We start from the raw sequence: 23,554 nt of genomic DNA on the forward strand, positions 1-23,554 counted from the left end.
ATTACTTCTACAATACATCTGAGAACAAGGTATTTGTTGCTCGAGATGGTGTCTTTTTGGAGAAGAATCACATTTCCAAAATGACAAGTGGGAGAAAAGTAGACCTCGAAGAAATTCGAGTCGAACAACAAACTCTAGAGAATGCTCAAGATGACATTCAGGATGAAACTCTGAGATCTTTAGAAGTATCTGGTGAGAATCATGGTCAATCTAGAGGTGTAACCCCGCGTAGATCGCAGAGATATAGGTCTCAACCGGAAAGGTACTTAGGTATTTTGACGAACGAGAGATGTGACGTTCTGTTACTTGAAAGTGATGAACCTGCAACTTACAAACAAGCTATGACGAGCCCTAGCTCTAAGCAATGGCAAGAAGCCATGCAATCTGAATTAGACTCCATGTCAGAAAACGAAGTATGGGATTTGGTCGATTTGCCAGATGGCTACCAAGCCATTGGAAGCAAATGGGTTTTCAAACTGAAAAAGGACAAGGATGGGAAACTTGAAGTTTTCAAAGCTAGATTGGTTGCAAAAGTTTACAGGCAAGTCCACGGTGTGGATTACGATGAAACCTTTTCACCAGTTGCAATGCTAAAGTCTATTCGGATAATGTTAGCAATCGCTGCATATTACGATTACGAAATATGGCAGATGGATGTCAAAACCGCTTTCTTAAACGGCGTTTTAACAGAAACTGTGTTTATGACACAGCGTGAAGGTTTTGAGGATCCAAAGAATGCTAAAAAGGTATGCAATCTACGGATTAAAGCAGGCATCCAGGAGCTGGAATATACGTTTTGATGAAGCAGCCAGTGACTTTGGCTTCATCAAGAACGCAGACGAATCTTGTGTATACAAGAAGGTCAGTGGGAGCAAAATTTCTTTCCTAGTATTATATGTCGATGACATATTACTTATCAGAAATGACATTCCTATGTTGAACTCTGTCAAGATTTGGCTTGGGAAATGTTTTTCGATGAAGGATCTAGGAGAAGCACAGTGCATATTGGGCATCAAGATTTACAGAGATAGATCTAAAAGGATGATTGGACTTAGTCAAAGAACTTATATCAATAAGGTGCTTGATAGGTTCAAGATGGCAGACTCCAAGCGAGGCTACCTACCCATGTCTCATGGAATAACTCTTAGCAAGACTCAGTGCCCAAAAACACTTGATGAGCGTAGACGAATGAATGGGATTCCGTATGCATCATTGATTGGTGCAATAATGTATGCTATGATATGTACACGCCCGGATGTTGCGTACGCACTCAGTGCTACGAGCAGATACTAGTCATACCCAGGAGAGGCACATTGGACTGCCGCCAAGAACATTCTGAAGTACCTGACAAGGCACAAAGATGACTTCCTGGTCTATGGTGGAGATGATGAATTAATTGTTAAAGGCTATACGGACGCAAGTTTCCATACCGACAAAGATGATTTCAGATCACAGTCTGGGTTTGTCTTCTGCCTCAACGGAGGTGCAGTAAGCTGGAAAAGTGCTAAGCAAAGCACCATTGCGGATTCTACAACTGAAGCGGAGTACATTGCTCCACATGAAGCAGCAAAGGAAGCTATATGGATAAGGAAGTTCATAGGTGAACTTGGTGCAGTCCCCTCCATTAAAGGACCAATATCTCTGTATTGTGATAATAACGGAGCTATTGCACAGGCAAAGGAGCCTAGACACCACCAAAGAGTCAAGCATGTATTTCGTAGATTTCACCTTCTACGAGAGTTCGTTGAAAGAAAAGAAGTCAAGATAAGCAAGATTGGAACTGATGACAACATATCAGATCCATTGACTAAACCTCTGCCGCACGCGAAGCACAACTCGCACACTGCAGCTATGGGAATCAAGCATATTGGAGAATGGCTTTGATGTCCTTATTTAATGTTTTAAAGTTTTAGAGTTTAATTCTTTGTAAAACATTATTGGTTAATCATTCACAATAAATGAATAGAATTCAGTTTTCCATTTAATTTGTGGTTTATTAAATGATGAGTCTCTTCAATTTGACGATATATTCAAGATAGACTGTCAGGACCAGTCCTGCGACTAAGAAATGTCTATCAAGTGAACTTGAATGTCAAAGGTTGAAAATGGTCCCTGGTCCGAGTTTTCTATAAAAATTGGACGCATAGAAAACGTTAGACGACTAGAATGCAAGATGACTAGTAGTTCTGTTTCTTGAACTATGTGGGCATGGCAATGTCATAATCATTTGCATAGATACTTACTTTGGGAAGACTAGTATCGGACAGACCTATGAAACTTTACTGTAAGAGATGAAAATCTGTCATAAGTAAATTTCATTAAAATTATTAGACACTAAATCCCCAATACCTGAGTGATTTGAGATTACTTGTTTGAGAACTGGTTACTTTGACGTTGACCAACCGTCGCACCGTAAAAGGAGGCCATAAAGGCAACGCTCAGGTAATCACCTATCAAACGAATTCTAATCTCAAGATCGCAAGATTGGGATTGTCCTCCCATAAATCGGGATGATATGCTTAAAAGTTGTACAAGGCCACTCGGAGAGCTAGAAACTGTAAAATGCATGGTCGTGCTCGGATGAATCATAGGCTATGATTATCTTTTTATTTGATCAATTGAACTCTGAAACCGAGAAACACCTCTGGACATAATAAGGATGAAAACTCTTACCTTATGTTCAAGAGCAAGCATCGAGCGACAAAGGAATTAGGAAATGCACACTTGTCCCTAAGGACAAGTGGGAGACTAAAGGAAATAATGCCCTTGGTCCAAGTATGCATTTAATATTATGTCTAATAAATGCGGTTCAGTATTAATTAACAAGTTAATAATTCAGTGAGATCAAGTGAGTTGAATGCCTAGCTAGAGGCCGCTTCAGTTCAAGTGGAATTAATGATATTAATCCACAGCTTACTCTTGACTGAATCCGTAGGGTCACACAAATAGTACGTAAACGGATCAAGTATTTAATGGCATTAAATACTCCATCTATGGATATTCGGAATAGACGGATCTTGGTTTCAGTGGGAGCTGAGATCGTCACAAGCAAGATATGAATACTCCGGAAACGATGATATTGCCGGAAACGGAAATATGGATCGTATCGGAAATATAAATATTATCCAAGCCGTAGATGTTGCCGGAAACGGAAACATGGTACGTATCGGAAAATATTATCGGAAATGGAAATATTGCCGGAATCGAAAATATTGCTGGAAACGAAAATATTGTCAGAATCGGAAATATTATCGGAATCGGAAAATAATTCCGGAAACGGAAATATTAAATATTTGTTCGAAACGGAAATTAATTCCGGAATCGGAAATATTAAATATTGTTCGTATCGGAAATGAATTCCGGAATCGGCAATTTAATCGGAAGCGTATCGTACGAATTAGCATCGGACGAGGCTCGCTAGACGAAGGCCCAGCACGAAGCCAGGCCATTGCCCAGCAAGCCACACGCATCACCAACACACGCCAAGCCTCGACCAGGCCCAGCGCAAGCCAGGCCCAGCCAAGGCCTAGGGCGCGCGCGCGGACACAGGAAGCGGGCATGGGCCGAGGCGCTGTGTGCTCAGCGTGGGCCGTAAGGCCTGCCGGGTGTACGGTGCTCGTGCGATGCTCGTGTGCGAATCCTAAAGCTATCGGGATTCGATAAAAGATTAAATCCTAAACCTATTAGATAAAATTTATTTAATAGAGTCCTAGCAGGATTTTAATTAAGCTAATTAGTATCCTAATAGGATTATGATTTCTTTTCCATACTCTATAAATAGGAGCCTAGGGTCATAATTTATAGACACAATTGAAGTATTCTAAAGGTAAGATTTTGAAGAAAAATCAGCCACTCTCTTGCCCCGTAATCAGCAGAAATCTATACTACCTTAAGGGCGATTCTAGTTGGTCAAGCTTAAGGCGGATCCGGACGTGCTGTGGACTATCTACGGAGGGACGACACTTGGAGTCCTAAAGACTTGTTCTTGTTCGGTTCGGGCGCAGCTAGGGAGGGCACGCAACAAAGTGTATGTATCCAAACTATGCTAAATGATTATGTGTAAATAATATGCTTTCCTGGCTTTATGGTTTTTCCGCATTATTTATGTTTTGTCATATGAATCATAACCTATCAAACTGAGAATCGCGAGTCACCAAAACTCCGATCAAACTATTGCACATAACGCTCGCCCTACAGGCGCCCGTTACACAATCTACGTCGTTCCAAAGCAAAAGCAAAAGAAATCTCAAGGATAAAAAAAATAAAACTGTCAAATTCTGCCCAGAAATGATTTTCAACGCCCAGAGCTGGGCGCTGATATCTTTAACGCCCCAGCCTGGGCGCTGATATCTTTAACGCCCCAGCCTGGGCGCTGAATCTCTTTGCTTGCCGAATTTTGCCCAGATATAAAAACAAGAAAGAAACATCTATGAATCCTCGCATCGAACGAAGTAATAAGCCGTGCACACCCACGCAAAAGGTGCTACACTTGTTCGAGCACCTGAACGAGGCGTGATGAAGTACTCCAATGCAAAAAATAATAATGATATCCCAACACCTGGAGAAATGTTCTAAATCATGCTGTTAGGCCACACAAGCCTACGTCGCACCATAAGTTCAACCATCCCACGGTACAAGTCTAAAAAAAAAAAAGAGTAAGGCATATCGCACTAATGCGGGCACGACCAAGAGCATGAGGCAAAGACTACTTATCGCCCAAATTCAAAATGCAAGCCACACGACTTCTACATTAAGAATTAAAAGTAGCAAAATATTACCTACCATAGAAGGGATAGCTCGCACCTACACGAGCGGAAACCCAAGGCATCTTTCTCGAAAGAACCTACAAAAATAGTTAGCCAAAAGGAAGCATCCCAACATGCATACTTGGGGGCTCCAAGCTACGAAACGACCATAGCAAAATATAAAAAATCTCGAAGCAAATGTTTGAACGATTGAAAGGGCACGATGCTTGAGCCCACTTCATGAATGGGCCTAAACCCTATCAAGCTTCTAAGCAAATTATTCAGTATCAGTCATTGCTAAAAAAAATGATTCAAGCGAACTGATTAATGGACCGCACGCAACGGCCATTCTGTGAACGCTCGTTCGCACATACATTCTAAGTATCGAACATTCACGAACACGTTCAAGAGAAAAAAATATATACGAGCGATCAAAAAATATACGCCTCAAGGTATGTTCCTCGGGCCATATAGACTCGCCCAACTATTGTTATAATTGCACGCCTTAAGAGCGACAGTTCCTTTTAATAAGCGCCCCAAAGCGACAAACACCGTAGTCCACCAATCGGCTACGGCTTCTCGGGAAATCATCACGATCACTCAGCTCATTGTGATCTCTAATAAAATTCTACGTTCCAAAAATAAAGAAATACAAAAGAGAAGATAATACGTAGAATCTCCAAGGGAAATAAGCGAACGGAAAAAAGGCAGATCTGCCCAATAATCAACTCCGACGCCAAATCCCACGCCTGACTTTGGGCGTTAAAGATTAATCCCACGTAATCGTTCTAAGCTAAGAAATGGCGAACGAATAAGGAAATAATAAACACCGTTGATCCACTATTAGGCTACGGTTTCTCGAGAAATAATTATTCACCAATCAACGGTGATCTCAAATGAACGGTTCGTTCCAAAAAAAGAATCTCTAGACGAAAAGAAAAAAAGAAAACGAACGAACAAGAGGCCAACTGTGTCATCAAGAAACCTCGCCAGAAATCATTTTCAGCGCCCAGCGCTGGGCGCCGGAATCTTTAACGCCCAGGCATGGGCGCCAAAAATGATCCCAGACCCAAACTTCTATAGGGCCCTGCCGTATCCACTCGACTCGAAATTGCCGATTTCTTTACTGAAGGTCGAACCTCACGACTTTGTTAAGAGTAGCACACCACTACAAAGATCGCTCGCACTTACGAGCACGATCCCAAACACGATCAAAGACATTACAAGATGCGTATCCCCAAGGAACCTCTTTGACAAGAAATGACCATTAAGCACGAATGCTTGGGGGCTCGAAAGAAAATATATATTTCAAAATAGAGTATACAAAGTTAAAAACAATATTCCCATACTACGTTGTACGAAGTCCCGTGTTTGGATAATCTCAAAAGATAAAACCGGATTACGACCTCAAGACAAAGGCCGTCATTGAAACTTATACATAGTCCCCTAATCAAGGACCCAGGTAGTGGCAAAATTGAGCCGTAAAGACTAGCTCAAAACCATGAAAGATGATGACCACGAGACAATGGTCCGTCTAAGCACGTTGTCAACCCACATTCAGGTTACAACTAAATCCGAGCATCCCTCGAAAGAATTCTCTCTTGCAAGAATGAATAAAAGAAATTCTCAAAAGAAATCACGATGAACAAAAGAAATAGAGACTTGCCCACCTCAATTGAGCAAGATCGCGCCACGAACCACGCGAGTTACGTTCCAAATCGAAAAAACGAATTCAGGGACGTCCACCCTCAGCGGACAGGGCTTGCCCACCTTCAGCGGGCGGGGTCTGCGTCACTAACAACGCAGGTCCTCAGTTTTCGAAAATGAAAAGAAAACAGAATCTTCAAAAACAAAATAAAACAGGCTCGCCATCTTCAGCCGGCTTGGTCTATGTCACAAAACGAGTAGGTCCTTATTTTCAAAACTTCAAAACAGATTCGTCCACTTCTATCGGACGGGGTGTCCACCCTTAGCGGACAGGCTCGCCATCTTTAGCCGGCGGGGTCTACGCCACAAACCGCGTAGGTCCTTATTTTCAAAACATAAAAACAGATTCGTCCACTTCTATCGGACGGGGTGTCCACCCTTAGCGGACAGGCTCGCCATCTTTAGCTGGCGGGGTCTTCCACTAACCGCGCAGGTCCTTAGTCGCTGCAGCGATAACTTTTTCTGGTTTTCCCTTTTTCCAAAAATTAAAGGATTGGTTTTCCGTTTTTCCAAAAAAGAGCGATGTGCCGGATTTTCCTTCGTTTTACGTCCCATAAAAACAAGGGGGTTTTCTCGTTTAGCTAACCCCGAAAATGAGAATCTTTAAAAACATTTTACCTCGTGATTGGGCTTGGCCAGGCCTAGTTACACTTTATAGCTTTGATTTCGAAAACATCTGTAGCTACTTCCAATGACAAAAGTGAGGGAGTTTCTACGCATCTTTAGATACTGCCAATGACAAAGTGAGGGAGTTTCTATACTATCCGTTGACAAATCCCAATGACACGTGAGACCCTTCAAGTGATGACCCTTAAGTCAAATGTTATCACTCGGGGGCTCGTGAGACCCTCGCAAAACAAGTCACATACACTATGGCTTGTGTGATGCACTCCATCCAGTACTTTTACCATCGTCTCATCCCGAGACTTAGTCAAAGTGGGGGCTAACTGTAGACACCTACTTTTGTCCCCTTCCCGAAAGGGAAGGTTCGATGATGAGAACATAAATCTCCACTTGGCAACGCATCTCCTATAAAATAACGAATCTCAATCACCCTTTTCATTTCAACCAACCCTGCTATTTATAGAACCTGCTAAAAATAGTAATTGTCGTAACGGGTAGTTGCTAAAAGTGGCAAGACATAAAAGATAGAAACCTGTCATAATTAGGTGTTGCACTCCAACATAAATCCTAAAAGAGATAGAATTTGCAAGAGGAATCCTATTCCTAGTATAATTCAAAAATAAGAGTTACGTATTAATTAAAATCTTAAAGAACCTAGAGTTCGTAACGGGCCCAGACGCATTCCGTCATAAATTTAATACGCACTAGAAGACTCGGATAAGTCTCAAAGACTCCGTATTCCACGAGTCCAAATCTGACAAGGAAATACGGCCTAGACCCTATTCTCAACGCCTGGCTCTGGGCGCCGAAATCTTCGGCGCCCAGCCCTGGTCGCTGAAATTACCTGGATACGTGTTCTCTCCTAATTCTTCTTGGATTAGTGATCTAAAATTCTATCTTTCCACGAACTCTTCCCTATAAATACAGCCCCAAATTCGACGTGAAATGAACAACACACAATTCATATTCTGAGTATTGACTCCAACCCCTAAGCCTAAGCCTCACGCTGCGAAATTGATCCCGCGTTCTGTTACAATCGATCAAAAAATCGAACAGAATGTATCCTGTCCCTTGTAGCTGAAGAATTAAGCCCGGAAACTTGAGATTCGCTAAATAAAAGGAGAAATAGCAAAGCCAAAGTGGTTAGTTTTCTGAGAACCGTGACGCACCTCTCAAGGGTGCGTCGTAATGTGTCCCTTCACATGATTTAATCGTTTTCATCACCCTTTTATAAAATTGTTAAACTATTAATCTGATTGTTCTATCACGCCTAACAAAGATAATATCTGGGACAATTGAACTATCATGCTAGGTCCCTTAAATCAATCTAAACCAGATAATCACGATCGATCTAGTATTATGTGCTGCATATTGCTAAAATCAATTCAGATTAGTTTAATAGTTAACGCATGTCCCTTCAATTATTTATGCTGAGCTAGTAAGGATATCCTGCCTCTGGAGTTATCGAAGAGCGAGTACTCCTCTCGGTAGTTACAGTCCCCCGAACCCTCAATCTCTACCCTGCGGCTGTACGTTGAGCGATCCCCACACCAGGGATCACAAGGGAACCTATGGCCGTCGTGGTCAAACATAATTGCACTCCCTTTATGTCACGCCCACGACGGACGAGGTCACGCATTAGCCTCGTGCTTTTTCGACCCCCTCACACCAGGCCCAGCGCGCCCTTGGGCTGCGAAGCAGCACACGGGCTGCGAGCAAGGGGCAGCGAGCTCGTGTGGATTCCGAGCCTGCGATGGGCTTCACGCGCGCGCGGGCATGGCCTGCTCGCTTGTGGGCCGTGCTCGTGTGCGTGTTGGAGTTTGTGCATGCATCGAATCCTTAAGCGATTAGGATTAGATTAAAAGATTAATTTCCTAAGTTACTAGTTTTAAGTAAACTCTAATTCTAATAGATTTAGAATACTTGAATCCTAGTAGACTTCTAATTCCATTATTCCTACTCTATAAATATGTGATTGCATTCACAAATTTATGAACACATAATTTCAATTATTCACCTAATTTTAAGGATTAAAACTAAGACTAATATTTTCCAAAATATTCGAATAAATTCTTAGAACCTTAGGTGCGTTTCTAGCTAATTAAATCTAAGGCGGATCCGAACGTGCTGTGGACTATCTACGGAGGGACGACATTTGGAGTCCTAGACTTGTTCTTGTTCGGTTCGGGCGCAGCTAGGGAGGGGATGCTACAAATTGTATGTGTCCTAAATTATGCTAATTGTTATGTGGGAATAAATTTGGATTCCTGGCTTTATGGTTTTTCCGCATGATTTATATTCAATTATATGTATCATAACCTAACAGAAGGGAGGTAGAGCTTCCTGTAATGATGAATTATGCCTGCGCCTATCATTTCTTGGTGGAGGGGAGCCCTATCTTCCTCTTGGGGAGGCATGTCTACCTCTACTCTCTGGGAGAGGTGAGTATGTTTGCTCACAGCGTGGAGGGTTTCTTACTGTTCTTGAGGGTGAACGGTACCTTAATGGGCCCTTGGCTGTTGATCAGGGGGTGAATCCCTTGTCCGGGGGGAATGGCCTCTAACCCGGCTAGGGGGTGAATGACGCCCCCTTATGGGAGTGGGTGAGTGCCTTCTGGGAGATGTCCTGCTGGAGCTGACTTCGATCGGTTCGACTTGCCGTGAAGGAGTGGGGTGGTCTCGTGCGGAGGCAGTAGTCTTAGCACTAGAGGGGGGTAGACCTCGGGTGATCCTATCATTCCCGATGGCCTCTTTGGTTTGTTCGAGGCGCCTCCTGTGCAAGAGGTCTCGAGCATCAAGGTCTCCTCTGTGCAGCTGTCGTTCTTCAATTACCCAGTGTGCGTCTTGACTGGCCCTTGGTTGGTGAGGGCCAGGCTGCGCCCCACCCCTGTCACCTAGCCTTTCCATCACACTTCGAGGTTGTGCCATGTGGATGGTATGAGATGTTGTGCTCACTCTTGAGCTGATAGGGCGGTTTGGCTGTTTCTTCGAAGGTCCCTCGTCCATTCCTCGGAGGTTGCGGATAGCCTAATTGACTTGAGCAACCATATGCTCCAGGTCCTTTTTGGTGACCAAGTTCTCAGGGTGACCATAGGCATGGGGATGTTGGTTCTCATGCTCTTGATCACCATCATGATCATCTCCGTTCCGCGGAGTAGTCATTAACACGTAATTAGGATGGGACTCTGATCGATGAGAGGAGGAGTGTGGTCTGGTTCGTCGAGTGTTAACCATGGCTTGTAGTTGACTTCCCCACAGACGGCGCCAACTGTTTCTGCGAAGAAAATGCTAAGTGTGAAAATAGGGGAAGCCTCGTCAACCCGACTGTTGTTTTCCTCCAAATGGCTGTTGTTTTTCCTACAAAAAGGGCAAACGTAAACTGGCTCGGGGGGGATACGCTTCCGATTAAATTCTCGATTCCGGAATTCATTTCCGATACGAACAATATTTAATATTTCCGATTCCAGAATTAATTTCCGTTTCGATAAAAAAATTTAATATTTCCGTTTCCGGAATTATTTTCCGATTTCAATAATATTTCCGATTCTGACAATATTTCCGTTTCCGGCAATATTTCCGATTCCGGCAATATTTCCATTTCCGATAATATTTTCCGATACGTACCATGTTTCCGTTTCCGGCAACATCTACCACTTGGATAATATTTATATTTCCGATACGATCCATATTTCCGTTTTCGGCAATATCATCGTTTCCGGAGTATTCACTTGCTTGCCTTTGACGATCTTAGCTCCCACTGCAACCAAGATCCGTCGATTCCGAATATCCATAGATGGAGTATTTAATGCCTTTAAATACTTGATCTGTTTACGTACTATTTGTGTGACCCTACGGGTTCAGTCAAGAGTAAGTTGTGGATTAATATCATTAATTCCACTTGAACTGAAGCGGCCTCTAGCTAGGCATTTAGCTCACTTGATCTCACTGAATTATTAACTTGTTAATTAATACTGAACCGCATTTATTAGACTTATCATTAAATGCATACTTGGACCAAGGGCATTATTTCCTTCAATATGAGCAGTTGTAGGGGCGTGAAATCTTGGGTCTGCTGGAGGCTGAGATATGGGCCCCGAAATTCTTGTCTGAGCCCATTAGAGGGTTTGCGTTTGAGGGTATTTGAGTAATTTTCCTTAAAAGGGTATTTTGGTAATTTTATGTAAAAGTGGGTCCCACAGGGGGCCGAACACTTCCCTAAATACATAAGAAGAAATAACAGAGTTAAATAAATTTGCTAGAAGAAGGATTTCACGCAAGATAACTCCTATCACTGATCACTGGTCTTTCATGGCTACTTTCATGGTTACTTTAATGCATTAACACAAAGATGAGCCTGGGATGCCGATTTGGGCAATGTTATTTGGAATTGCTATATGGTGGATTTTGACATGGAGGAATAACATTGTCTTTGGCCGCAACAATGAGATTCCTATGGATTATGGTGCCTTCATACAAGTACGGTACAAGGAAACTAGGAAGAGTCTTGAGGATGCAGGGGAAATAGAAGTGGAAAAGAGGGTGAAAAAAGAAGTGTGCATCAGATGGAGGACACCTATAAGTGGTTGGTTTGTTCTTAACACATATGGTGCAACTAAGGGCTCGCCCGGCCCGGCGGGAGGAGGTGCAATTATAAGAGATGAGGGGGGTAACCTCATGTCAGCCATTTGGATCAAATTTGGGCATTGTACATCATTTAAGGCTGAATGTTTGGCATTAGCTAGAGGATTAGAGTTGGCTATGAACTTACAGATTGACAAACTAGAGATTCAGTTGGATAATTTAGCTTGTACCCAACTAATACAAGGAAATGAAGAGATAAGAAATGAATGGACCCACATCATCAGACAATGTCGTGAGCTGATCAAGTCACACAACTGGGAAATTAGAGTAACTCATGTGTTTCGGGAAGGAAACCGTGCAGCGAATTGGCTAGCCAATGAAGGTGCTCGGCAAGAATAACGCGTGAAATTCATTGAGACCATTCCTTTAGACCTGTTCCGTATCTTAAAGGAGGATATCCAAGGCGTGGCTCTTCCTCGTCTTATAACTGCTTGAGATACCAGTAGCTTAGTTTGTTTGTTTTTTTTCTTTTCTTTGCTGTCATGCGTTTCTATTTCTTGTAGCTATTTGTTTCCCCTTTTTTCTTTGTTTTCTTTCTGAAGCTCTGCTTCCTCTCGAGAATAAAAAAAAAAAAAAACTTTCATGCATTATAATAATGGGGAATAATTTTATTAAAATAAATAAATATATACTTCGTATAGTACTTGAAAATAAATAACTTTTATATTATATCGATAACTTTTCAGCATTTTGTCATATCTTTACGTCCGATTATGTTGTTTTACAACTTCAATTAAAAGTTCTGTGTTTTTTATTTGGTTGTTTGCATAGTTTTCATTATTTTTAATCGTGCTTACATCCTTAATCATAAAGTAGTTAACACATCTTGTTTCCAATCGTTTGATTAATGGTTAAGTTAAAAATCGTATGATTAATTGTCAACAACAAACGATTCATTCTTCTTCCAATTTCCTTCGAATCCAATGAGCAGGCCACATTCCAACTTCTTCTCTTCTCTGAAGCAGGTTGAGAAAAGGCTGAAACTTGAACAACAAAAATCGTCGTTTTCTCAGATTCCTGAAATCGACACTTCTCCAACACAATCTCTCTCTTCACCAATATATCTTGATACAAATTCTACTAAACTTCATCATAAAAGCTCAAATCTTGAAGGAAATAGCGAGGTCCCACTTCAATTTCTTTCAAATTCCTTGGATTTCCTGCCAACACATGAACCAGAATCATTGCCTGAAAAACCCCTTCTGATGAATCCGCCTAAAACACTCGAAGAAATCAACGACGTTGATGAAATTGGGTTGTTGATTGAACTTCTAGGGTTGTCTGATTTTGATGGGGGTGACTCAAATTTGGATAATGAATTGGATACTTGCAATTCTTGTGATTGTGGAAGTGGGTTTTTGGGGAAGATTGCTGGGGTGAAGGGTCCTAAATGTAAAAAGGAAAAGGAGAGGTTAGAAGGGTGGATTAGGTATTTTAGGAGTGAGAAGATTGAGCCTTTTAGATTGAGTCATTTGCTATTAGGGAAGGCTGCTTTTGTTCATGCTAATGGTGATGGTAATTGTGATGGTGAGAGTTTTGCAGGGGTTGAGTTTCCTTGTACAGTTGAGGAGTTCTTGCGGCGTGATCCCCCGGTTGAAGATCATTCATCATTAGAGTAGTGGATTTGGCAATGTGATGCTAATTTGCAAATTGCAATTATTCATGCCATCAGAGTAATCGAAGGACATTCTGGGATAGTTTTTGCTTTTTGCTTGTTCTGAACTCTAGTAACTTATTAGTAAGTGAATGTGTTATATATATGAAATAGATTAAAGTATCAAGTATATATTTAATCAATTCATGATGTATTTTCTGTTCGGTTGTTCTTTCAAGGAGTAATTTGCTTGGATTTGATAAACTTATCTCGTTGCATTCTTAGAATTAGTCCTCTAATTGTAGATGAGGACGGACCTTAATCATAAAGTATAGACAGTACATAAGATAATTTCAGAATTGAGAGTATTGGTTTACATTAACAACCGCCTAGAGCCTAATATACTGTGGTTCTAGCTGTTCTAGATGAAACTTGGAATTTTAATGCCAATGAGGCAGGATCTTGGAAGGTCTAAAAGTATGCAACCTTACTCTATTAGTCATAGATTATCAGAAGGGTTGTTTCTGAAAGATTGAACATTACTTTTTCCTCCTTTTTACCTCCCCCAAGTCCCCCTCTAAAAATATCTCCTTATTCCTATAATGAAATTAATTCATTCCTGGAACAAACCTGTAATATCGGACATCAGTGCACCAGATATTTACATTCCTATGAGTGGCATATCTTTCCTACGTTTTGCTTGCTGGATTTCCCCTGCAGCTGAAAGAGAAGGTAAGCTTTGTTACGTGGATTATGGTCGAAAGTTTTGTTCCATCATACACTAGCAGTGGCGGACCCACGTTGGGGCCAAGGGGGGCACGTGCCACCCCTGAAAAAAAAAAAACAAAAAAAAACTTAAAATCAATATAAGCAATAAAAAACTACGTATATGTACAATTACCTCCCGCATAGGATACAAAAACTTGTCTTGTTCTAGTGGTCAGCTAACTGAATCATAGTTAGTCTTTTTCAAAGCAAATTTAGTCTTTTTCTTTTATTTTCCTCTTTTAATCGTTCTTTCTTTTGGATGGAATTCTTTTAAACGTTTTTCCTAATAAATTCATTGTTTATATTTTTTTATTTTTATTTTTTTTCTTAAATTTCTACATAAATTAAAGAATATTTCTCATCTTTATATTCAGTTGGACTATACTTTACAAAAAGTTTAACTCCGATCAGAACAAAATAAAATCTACCAGTTACTACCTCCGTTCCTAAAAGTTCTTTACGCTTTCCGTTTTAGTACGTTCCTGAAAGTTCTTTACACTTCTATTTTATTCCATTTTTACTCTTATTTGGCCCACCATAACTTACCCACTCACAATACTTTAATTTAATATTAGTTTCCACCCACTCACATTGGTGGACAATTTATAGCCACTCATTTTCCATTTGTTACCCCACCATCACATGTTCACCAAAATTCCTTAATTGCCGTGCAAATAGTAACCGTAAAGATCATTTAGGAACGGAGGTAGTACTATTCTATGATAATAATATTTCCTAAAGAATGTCGTTTTAATTTGATTCTTATATTTTTTTTTTGAACTTATAGTGAGATCTTTATAAAAAACAAATCGAATTTCTTAAAGGCTCATTTTTGTTTCTCCTTCATTTGCACTCACATTTTATTTGTGAGCCTCTTCTTTTTTTAAAAAAAAAATTCCCCTAAAAAACGTAATTTTGATTCTATATGTGGTGTGTTTGCTGTAAGGTTTGATTTTAGTCTAATGCAGCTTATGGTAATTATTTTGTCACTATTATGCCTGACAGGGACGGGGGTTGCAAAAGAAATCCAAGTTTTGCAGTCATGAAATAGGGGAATAAAAACGAAATGATTCATTGTTTCTGAAGATTTGAAGTTATAGGGGAACTTGCAGTATAGTTAGCTTATTGTGAACTTACAGTATGAAGCAACCAATGAAATGCCTGTTCATGTTCTGTATATAGGTACAGGTGTAAGGTGTTTTTCTTCAAATAAACGGTAAGTTACGGTTTAAATTTCAGCAGAAGCCTCGATGGCTGGGCATAATAACCGAAGCATATACACCGACATGTCTGTTTTTCGAATTTCCAATAGTGATAGCTGAAATGGATGAATCTGCATGCTTTAGCTAGGACTGGAGGATTGGAGATGCTTATTATTGGTATTGGCAGTATCAATTTCTAGACGGCCTCATAAGTGTTTTCTCATGACAAGGGGTTTTTATCCACGACCAAATGACCATGCCTTGATTATGCAAGACCTCAAACACTTGTTATTCTGACTAGATTTTAGCCCTATTAAATTATTCCCTCTTGCTTTTTTTTATTTTTTATTTTGGCTTCCTTTGTTTGGTTCTAAATTTGTAATACGTTGATCCGGCCTGTGATTATTCTGACTAGATTTTAGCCCTATTAAATTCCTAAGTTAAAATAAAATTCCTTTACATACCAATTGCTATATTTTATATGTTAGATTAGATTGGTTTTTGATTTTGGATTGAATTTCATTTTAGATTTATTTTTCAATTTATTAGAGTGTTTGATTTTGGATGAAATTGTACATGCGTAAGGTTAATAATTAATTACTAAAAATATCTACGTTACACCTAATTATTTAGCTACATGGTACTCGACTTTTATTAATTCTAAAATAATTTTGAAATCTTATTTTTCATTGGCCGAAACCATTAGATTTCCTAAATGAAGCTCTAATAATGGATTAATGTTTGATTTTGGATTGAATTTTATTATAGATTACTGTTTGATTTTGGATGAATTTTATTTTAGATTTTTTTTTTAATTATTGGAGTGTTTGATTTCGGATGGAGTTGTATTTATTAGTAATTAATTAATTAAAATATCTATGTGGCACCTAATTTATTATCTATGTGGCACTCAAATTTTTTAATTCAAAAATAAATTAGAAGTCTTATTTTTCATTGGCCGAAACAATTAGATTTCCTACGTGGCGCTCTAATAATTCAGCAAATATGTCTCCTGTATATATAAATAAATATATAATATATTAGATTAATTTTATTATTATTATTATTATTATTATTATTATTATTATTATTATTATTATTATTATTATTATTATGCGAACCAAGTCAAATATTTTACAAATAGTTAGTGGGCAGCCGAGATACAATCAGGGCCCCCACTCCATTATTATTATTATTATAAAATCAAATGCTAACAAAGTCAATCAAATTACAAGAAATTAGTGGGAAGTCGAGATACAATCTGGGCCACCATTCCTCTAGCTACAGCAAACCCTATCCTGGTAAAGATATGAGCAGCAACACGAGCCCCAATATCTTGAGTCTTAGAGAACTTCTAAACTCGCTTCAGCAAAACGCAACAGAATCGTTATCTAGTTCTCCTAGAGAAGAAAAGGAGAAAGGAAGAAAACCATAACCAATTGCCCGGCAACTTGCTTCATACTTGGCTCACTTTCGATTAGCCGCGTCAGTAACAACCCGTCCCGGAACAAAGCCAGACATCCCACATTGTGTCAAAGGAGAAGATATTGTTAGGTAAACACATACATCACGGCCCCCGATCCCAAGAGTAGAGTAACACGTCTGCAGGTCGCAAAGCTCCGTCATTCCCTCCAGACAGTCCAATATCAACCTCTTTCCGAGCCGAAATCCCAGGCGGATAAGAAACATCAACAGGGGTACCCCAACAACATTATGCCGATGTTTAATACCCACAATGTCAGCACATGACACTGCATGATCACCGAAGATATCCCCTGCAAAAACCCTGGAGCAAGTAGAATATGGTGTCGAAACAGAGAACAAAGGAACACCCAACCGGTAACACAACACACATCGGTAAGACTTAGCATTCATCGTCTATCCCAAACCCAATATAGGGACCGCCTGAAGCCAAGTAGAGGCGTGATCTCCCTGCTGGGACTTCCACGATGCCGATTGTCAAGTAGAAAAAGAGAAGGTGGATTCTGCAGATTCAGTAACCTTTGTAAAATATATATCTGTCAATTTCTTCATGAGGTTAAGGGCAGCATGAAGGAAATAATGCCCTTGGTCCAAGTATGCATTTAATGGTAAGTCTAATAAATGCGGTTCAATGTTAATTATACAAGTTAATAATTCAGTGAGATCAAGTGAACTATATGCCTAGCTAGAGGCCGCTTCAGTTCAAGTGGAATTAATAATATTAATCCACAGCTTACTCTTGGCCGAACCCGTAGGGTCACACAAATAGTACGTAAACGGATCAAGTATTTAATGGAATTAAATACTCCATCTATGGATATTCGGAATCGACGGATCTCGGTTCGAGTGGGAGCTGAGATCGTCAAAGGCAAATTATGAATACTCCGGAAACGATGATATTGCCGGAAACGGAAATATGGATCGTATCGGAAATATAAATATTATCCAAGTCGTAGATGTTGCCGGAAACGGAAACATGATACGTATCGGAAAATATTATCGGGAACGGAAATATTGTCGGAATCTGAAATATTGCCGGAAACGAAAATATTGTCGGAATCGGAAATATTATCGGAATCGGAAAATAATTCCGGAAACGGAAATATTAAATATTTGTTTGAAACGGAAATTTATTTCCGGAATCGGAAATATTAAACATTGTTCGTATCGGAAATGAATTCCGGAATCGAAAAATTAATCGGAAGCGCGACGTACGAAATAAACATCGGACGAGCTTGCTAGACGCAAGGCCCAGCACGAAGCTAGGCCCATCGCCTAGCGAAGCCCGCGCGCACAAGCGCATAGGCGCAGCCCACTGCGACCAAGCAAGCAAGCCCAAACAAGCGAGAAGCAAGGCCAGGCCCGCGAGCAAGGCCAGCGAGCTAGCGCGCCCTTCGTGGGCTGCGAGCAGCTGCTGGGTAAAGCCTTAGCGCGCGCGCGCACAACGCCCTTCGTGGACTGCTGTGCGTGTGTGTTTGTGTTTGTGTACGAAGCCTTGATCGATTAGGACTCGTTTAGATTAATTTCCTAAATCTACTAGAAATTAAATTAAGTGATTGAATTTAAGTTAAATTCAGATTAGTTAAATTGATTCCTAGGATTCTAAATATCCCATTTCCCTACCCTATAATTAGGTGATCATATTTCACAATTTATAACGAGTAATTCAAGTATTCATACAAGTTTTAGGCTTAAAACTCAGATTTTCATTTGCTATAAAATCCGAAAATTACATAGAACCTTAGGTGCAATTCTAGTTAATTAAATCTAAGGCGGATCCGAGCGTGCTGTGGACTATCTACGGAGGGACGACATTTGGAGTCCTAGACTTGTTCTTGTTCGGTTCGGGGGCAGCTAGGGAGGGCACGCTACAAAGAGTATGTGTCCTAAATTATGCTAATTGTTATGTGGCAATTAATTTGGATTACTGGCTTTATGGTTTTTCCGCATGATTTATATTCAGTTATATGTATCATAACCTAACAGTGGTATCACGAGCCTCTAATTAATTCCATAATAATTAGTTAACATGGTTAAATTTTATAAAGTTGCAAAGAATTAAAAGGGGTGATAAATTTCGTAATTGTAATTAATTGCAAATTTCCGATTATTTAATTATACTTAACGAAATCGAGTGATTTTTGTGTCAATTCCGTATGTAAAAGCCATTCTAAAATTTTGACAATTATTTTTTTCTCGGCCAAACTCAGAATTCCCAAATTCGAATCCTAACTATGACTTTTCGGAGGTTTTAGCTTTTCGAACGCAAATTTTTTAATTTTTAAGATGTTAAATTAAATATTTGCGATTCTTGTTTGTAAATCTTGAATTTTTGATTGACCTACTGTATATGTTTAACAAATTTATATGCCTAAGCTTGTTAATTATACAACCTAATTTGTAATTGTAATTAATTTGTTCAAATTCGAATAATTTAGAATTTAATTTGATTTTCATAATTAATTGACAATTTAATTAGGTATCCATGATTAAAAACCACCATAAAAATTGTTAATTTTTGATAAATTTTGAATTTTTATGACCGAGATTTGAATCCATGATAATCGGAAATTAATTGAATAATAACATAAATTTTTTATTTTTCGCCCTAAATTTATGAAATTAATATGATTTATTAATTTGTCTATAAATTTGAATTAAAAAGTTTTAATTTTTATATAAATCGCTAATGAATGTTGCACGCACAAAGCAATGGACGCTACGTGTTACCCTTAAGGGGTGTTGTATAGTGCGGGGATGTGACGACGAGCAAGGGAGCTCGTCGCCCGTGCGGTACGAATGCAGCGAGCAACGAGCATGGCACGCGCGCAAGGAAGTGATGCCTGGGTGTGTGTACTGCGCGCATGGGCGATGGACGATGATGCAAGGCACAGCGAGCGAGCAGGCGCGCGTGGGCAGCGATGGATGCTGCGCCACAGCGCGCGCTGCCTCGCCCAGCGAGCAGACCAGAACGCGTCGAGCAAGTGGGTTGCGCGCATGCGTGGCAGGGTTGGCTGCGTATGCGTGTGGCCTGCTCGTGCATTGCCTTGCTATGCGTTGAATCGAGGGGCGCTTCTGCCTCGTGCACTCGACGGGCACTAGAGGAAAAAACATCATAAGTTGCCCTTAAAATGGGCTTATAAGTTTCCCTTCATAAGTGCCACCAATGGGGGGTCACTTTTGTAAAATTATTAAAAGTTGCCCTTAACAAGGGCAACTTCTAAGCTTCACATAGGTTGCTCTTGTTGCAAACAAGGGCAATTTTGAGTTTTTTTTTTTTTTTTTTAAAAAAAAAAATCTGCAATATAATTCCTAATATTCTGCAATATAATTTCAGATTTTGCAATATAAAATTCTGCATTATAATTTATAGAATACTGTTTCGTCAAAGATCAGCTTGACATTCCTCAAAAATGATATAAATTTCAAATTTCCAATAATATTACCGAATTAATTCAAATGTAATTAATTAAATCGATAAATAACAAAATAATGTAAGAGTCACGAATAACTACAAGCCTGCTCTATTTATTACACTGAGGGTAGTTCACAATCGTTGAAGTAAATAGCCCAATTGTCTCGAACTTCATCCAACTCCTCTTTGGTAAAGGGCCTCTCCCTTGGAGTTTTGAAAACCTTTAAAAGAACAACGTACATGCAAACCAATAAATTAAATTAAGTTTCATATGCGAAAACAAAAATTATATTGGTCGCGAAAACAACTTTTTGAGTGTACTAACATTCATTTCAAGTTCTTTATGCACATCTAAGGCTCATTTGGCTCGATATAGATCGTATTTGGCCAAAAATGTCATTTTCGATCCCAAATATAAACAAATGAACCTAAGGACACTTTCTAAATCTTTTTCATGATTCATAAGATTAGTTATATGTTTATAAGACTCATTTCAAATTCGTTATTCATGCCTATGGGTCATTTGGGTCGATATATAACATTTATGGCCAAAAATGACATTTTTGAACCCAACTACCAACAAACGAACCTCTTTCCACAATCTAGCCCTTTTCATGATTCATATGATTAGTCAGATGATTATAAGACTCATTTCAAGTTCGTTATGCACGCCTATTGGTCATTTGGGTCGATATAGGTCATTTATGGCCAAAAATGGCATTTTCGATCCCAACTACGAACAAACGAACTTATATCCACATTCTAAACCTTTTTCATGATTTAGATAATTATTTATATGATTATAAGACTCATTTCAAGTTCGTTTTGCACGCCTATGGTTCATTTGGGTCGATTATAGGTCATTTTATGGCCAAAAATGGCATTTTCGATCCCAACTACTAACAAACGAACTTATATTCAAATTCTAAACCTTTTTCATGATTTATAATTAGTTATATGTTTATAAGACTCATTTCAAGTTCGTTATGCAGGCCTATGTGTCATTTGGGTCGATATAGGTCATTTATGGCGAAAAATGGCATTTTCGATCTCAACTACCAACAAACCTATTTCCATATTCTAAACGTTTTTCATAATTCATATGATTAGTTAGAGGTTAATAAGATTCATTTCAAGTTCTTTATGCACATCTAAGGCTCATTTGGCTTGATATAGGTCATATTTGGCCAAAAATGGCATTTTCGATCCCAAATATCAACAAATGAACCTAAGGACACTTTCTAAATCTTTTTTATGTCCCATAAGCTTAGTTAGAGGTTACTAAGATTCATTTCAAGTTCTTTATGCACACATAAGGCTAATTTGGGACGTTATAGGTCATATTTGGTCCAAAATGGCATTTTCGTTCCTAATTATCAACAAATGAACCTAAGGACACTTCCTAAACTTTTTTTTATGTTTCATATGCTTAGTTAGAGGCTACTAAGATTCATTTCAAGTTCTTTATGCACACATAAGGCTCAATTGGAACGATATAGGCCATATTTGGCCCAATATGGCATTTTGACGGTTCATGCCAATTATAGGCGAATAGTTTTTTTAAACTAATTTCTAGCCTAATAAATATACTATTTTATGTACCTTTTCCAAATCTTCAATTTCCTTGCAACTTTTGAATATGTCATGCATGAATTTCATCACGTAATAGCCACACTCGACCCCATGCTCTTGTTGGGCGCACTAGATTAAAGAGAACATAAATTAGATAAGGAAATGTATTTGTTTTGGCCTTAAATATGAAACAGCTTTTATAGTCAAAATATGTCTTATAGCGATCAAATGAGCCTTAAATATGAATAACTTGACCAAAATAGATGAAAATGAGTATTGACAACCTAATACTAAGTGTTTCGGGGTTGAAACGGTGGTAGGAGCGTCCTTGATATCCTGAGTTCCGGTCTCGTACGGTGCCTGCAAGATGAACTCCGGGCCAAGGGGGGGTCCCCGAGGCGGAGCCTGCGACGCTCAAGTCAGTACAATTTGATGTATAAAATGAGGTGTTTAGGGGAGAGATAGAGTAGGGTGGCTTCTCTAGGGTTAGAGAATGGCCTCCTTTTACCTTGCCCTTTGAGGGATATATATAGTGCCATTGTTGGGCCTTTGAGGCCTTGTAAGTGACATTGGGCTTGAGTGGGTTTTATTGGCTTTTGGGTTAAAATGGTGGGCCCATTTTAACACCCCAACAAATGCCCCCCCAGACCCAATTCTATTTGAAAAATGGGTTGGGTTTTGATTTTGATCACTTGGCAGTGGAAGTTAATTTCAGCTCAGAATTTTAACCTCGGCTCGGATTGTAACATCGGTTCGAGTTGTAATCTCGGCTCGGTTTTTAACCTCGGCTCGGATTGTAACATCGGTTCGAGTTGTAATCTCGGCTCGGATTTTTCCTTCGGATTTTACCTTCGGATTTTACCTTCGGATTTTACCTTCGGATTTTTCCTTCGGATTTTACCTTCGGATTTTACCTTCGGATTTTTCCTTCGGATTTGTTTTTGTCCAAGTTTCTTCAAATCCGTAGATTTTTCTAAGAGACTCGTCTTGCTTTGAGTTTTCAAATCCGTAGATTTTGCTAAGAGACTCGGTAGCTTTGGGACCTTTAAGGTCTGTAGATTTGTTTAGAGTCTTCTTTTGAGCTCTTCAGATCCGTGGATCTGTTAAGAGGCTGCTTTTGACCTCTTTAAAGTGTTGGACATGTTTAGAGTCTGCTTTTGAGCTCTTCAGATCCGTGGATCTGTTAAGAGTCTACTTTTGAGCTCTTTAACGTTTGTAGACATGTTTAGAGTCTGCTTCCGAGCTCTTCAGATCCGTGGATCTGTTAAGAGTCTACTTTTGAGCTCTTTAACGTCTACTTCTGTTCTTCCGAGTTCTTGTGGTTCGGAAGCCTGGGCAAGAAATCGCAAGTCTCTCTTAGTTATGAGTTTTGGGGATCCGTGGATCTGAGCCGAACTCTTTATAACTGTATTCGAGAGACTTTGTTGCGAACGAAAATTTCCAAGACTTACTCCAAGTTATGGTGACCCGGAGATCGCTCCATAACTTGCTTGTTTATCCAAGGGACTTGCTTGGTTTCTGTTCTTCCGATTTCTTGTGGTTCGGAAACCTGGGCAAGAAATCGCTAGTCTGACTCTTAGTTATGACTTTGGCGATCCATGGATCTGAGCCGAAGTTTTATAACTTGATTTGAGCGACTTTTGTTGCGAACAGAATTTTCCAAGACTTGCTCCAAGTTATGGTGACCCGGAGATCGCTCCATAACTTACTTGTTTATCCAAGTTTCTTGTGATCCGTAGATTTGCTAAGGGACTTGCTTGGTTTCTGTTCTTCCGATTTCTTGTGGTTCGGAAACCTGGGCAAGA

The 23,554-nt window shown here is 39.6% G+C and overlaps 1 protein-coding gene across 2 annotated transcripts in view; it reads right to left on the reverse strand.

Moving 5' to 3' along the window:
* Positions 1-20,165: 20,165 nt before the first annotated feature.
* LOC110795315 (protein ILITYHIA-like) overlaps positions 20,166-23,554 on the reverse strand; it is a 31,819-nt gene continuing 28,430 nt past the window's right edge. Inside the window, exons 4-5 of one of the 2 annotated variants that reach the window (XR_008922108.1) lie at positions 21,780-21,878; positions 20,166-20,398 (exon numbers count right to left, since the gene is read on the reverse strand). The gene's annotated coding sequence lies outside the window, so the exon portion shown is untranslated. The remainder of the gene's footprint in view (positions 20,399-21,779; positions 21,879-23,554) is intronic. The other variant, XR_008922109.1, reaches the window with a different exon arrangement.

This window comes from Spinacia oleracea, chromosome 5 (assembly GCF_020520425.1).
Source record: "Spinacia oleracea cultivar Varoflay chromosome 5, BTI_SOV_V1, whole genome shotgun sequence".
Classification (NCBI taxonomy): Eukaryota; Viridiplantae; Streptophyta; class Magnoliopsida; order Caryophyllales; family Amaranthaceae; genus Spinacia; species Spinacia oleracea.